This window comes from Salminus brasiliensis, chromosome 13 (genome assembly GCF_030463535.1).
Source record: "Salminus brasiliensis chromosome 13, fSalBra1.hap2, whole genome shotgun sequence".
NCBI classification, from domain to species: Eukaryota; Metazoa; Chordata; class Actinopteri; order Characiformes; family Bryconidae; genus Salminus; species Salminus brasiliensis.
Window position 1 is genome coordinate 12,949,817 of NC_132890.1, and position 2,500 is coordinate 12,952,316.

The 2,500-nt window shown below is 46.7% G+C and overlaps 1 non-coding gene across 1 annotated transcript; it reads left to right on the forward strand.

Annotated features, from left to right (window-relative positions):
- The first annotated feature begins 1,248 nt into the window (after positions 1 to 1,248).
- Positions 1,249 to 1,367, forward strand: LOC140576011 (5S ribosomal RNA). Its single transcript, XR_011981251.1, has one exon. It is a non-coding gene; the product is annotated as a 5S ribosomal RNA (ribosomal RNA).
- The last annotated feature ends 1,133 nt before the right edge of the window (positions 1,368 to 2,500 follow it).

The window sequence follows — 2,500 nt, forward strand, 5'->3', positions numbered from 1 at the left end:
CTTTGGAGTCTTCAGAGTCGAAACATTTCAGCGTCAGATGCCGTTTAAGCCCACCTGCATGGCCTGCCATGGGATGGAAACCAATCAGTTGCAGTTTGGCTTAATTATAGCCAGTTGCTCTCAAAACAAAACACTGGAAAATATTCAACAAGAACTCTGTGGAGGGAATGCTGTGGATAAAAGTAACCCAAGCCTGCCAGTAGGGGTCAGTGTACGTTTGAGGAAACTGACAACATGGGGGGGAAAGTCTGTTACAGGATGTCAACGCAGAGCAGAACTACAACCAATCACAGTTGCAGCTCATGGGTGGGACAAGCCCAATATTTGCTGTTAAAAACAAACAAACAAACAAAAAAACACCTGCTAATTTAGGTCACTTACTTAGGTCACATTAAAGCAACACATCACGAAAGGGAGTGAGCCGTGGGGCAATAACAGCACCGTTTCGTCACAGCCGTGATGTTTATTTCACCGTTACACGCAACCTCAAGTCATGGGCCGCCATTCATGGGTCCCCGTTCTCGTTTCGGGGGGCTGATTTCCAGTTGTATTGAGTTTTTTTAAAATTCTCCTCCCAGACCTGCCTGCATCTACAACAGTTGTTCTTTTGTCCCCCTAAAGCTTCACAGAGCTCTTTGAACTTGACATGGCGACGCCACTTCCCTAAGTCAAAAGGCTGGCTGGCCCACTCAGCCCGAGCCTGCTTCACCGGCATCCCTGCGACTCGCAACTCACCTCAGAGCGATGCTTCGCCCGGCGTGCTAGCGTGAGCTTTTTTCTTTTTTTTTTTTTGCCCGGCTTCCATATTGGTAGGAAGTAGCCTCTGCATTTATCCCGTATTCCTGTTGTACCTTAGTATGTGGAATTTAGGGGTGTAAATAAAAGGAGCCAAGACAGTTGAGAAAGATTTGTGATTTTGTAATTGTCCCGTTTCACAAGCCCATTCGACTCACGTGGCTTATGTGACTTTTATGTTGACAAGGCCGAGTCTGGCGGCCGGCGTTAGCCTTTGTTGCTGAATGTTCAAGTGTCAGCCAAAAGAGCAAGTTTTGTTGTTTTATTTTTTTTGTGAAAAGAGAAGGAGGACAGGAGAGAGCAATGAAATGTGTGATTGGTTTGAATGAGCTTGGTGGGGTTGCTTTGGAAGTAAGAAAGGAGGGCGAGTAAATGTGTGTCCCCTGTAGTGTGGAAAAGGCAGCCGTCTTTTGCCGCATGCTTATAAATAGGCTGAGTGGAAGCAGTGCTCTCGCTTACGGCCATACCACCCTGAGCACGCCCGATCTCGTCTGATCTCGGAAGCTAAGCAGGGTCGGGCCTGGTTAGTACTTGGATGGGAGACCGCCTGGGAATACCAGGTGCTGTAAGCTTTTGCCATCCTCAAGCACTTACATGCACATTCTTTCACTTGCTTTTCTTACTTTTACTCCATCTTACTTTACGCTTTCACAAATCTACAACGCATTACCCTTTCTTTTACATGTACGTCCTTGTGTTACATTTCATACGGCCTTTGGAGTCTTCAGAGTCGAAACATTTCAGCGTCAGATGCCGTTTAAGCCCACCTGCATGGCCTGCCATGGGATGGAAACCAATCAGTTGTAGTTTGGCTTAATTATAGCCAGTTGCTCTCAAAACAAAACACTGGAAAATATTCAACAAGAACTCTGTGGAGGGAATGCTGTGGATAAAAGTAACCCAAGCCTGCCAGTAGGGGTCAGTGTACGTTTGAGGAAACTGACAACATGGGGGGGAAAGTCTGTTACAGGATGTCAACGCAGAGCAGAACTACAACCAATCACAGTTGCAGCTCATGGGTGGGACAAGCCCAATATTTGCTGTTAAAAACAAACAAACAAACAAAAAAACACCTGCTAATTTAGATCACTTACTTAGGTCACATTAAAGCAACACATCACGAAAGGGAGTGAGCCGTGGGGCAATAACAGCACCGTTTCGTCACAGCCGTGATGTTTATTTCACCGTTACACGCAACCTCAAGTCATGGGCCGCCATTCATGGGTCCCCGTTCTCGTTTCGGGGGGCTGATTTCCAGTTGTATTGAGTTTTTTTAAAATTCTCCTCCCAGACCTGCCTGCATCTACAACAGTTGTTCTTTTGTCCCCCTAAAGCTTCACAGAGCTCTTTGAACTTGACATGGCGACGCCACTTCCCTAAGTCAAAAGGCTGGCTGGCCCACTCAGCCCGAGCCTGCTTCACCGGCATCCCTGCGACTCGCAACTCACCTCAGAGCGATGCTTCGCCCGGCGTGCTAGCGTGAGCTTTTTTCTTTTTTTTTTTTTGCCCGGCTTCCATATTGGTAGGAAGTAGCCTCTGCATTTATCCCGTATTCCTGTTGTACCTTAGTATGTGGAATTTAGGGGTGTAAATAAAAGGAGCCAAGACAGTTGAGAAAGATTTGTGATTTTGTAATTGTCCCGTTTCACAAGCCCATTCGACTCACGTGGCTTATGTGACTTTTATGTTGACAAGGCCGAGTCTG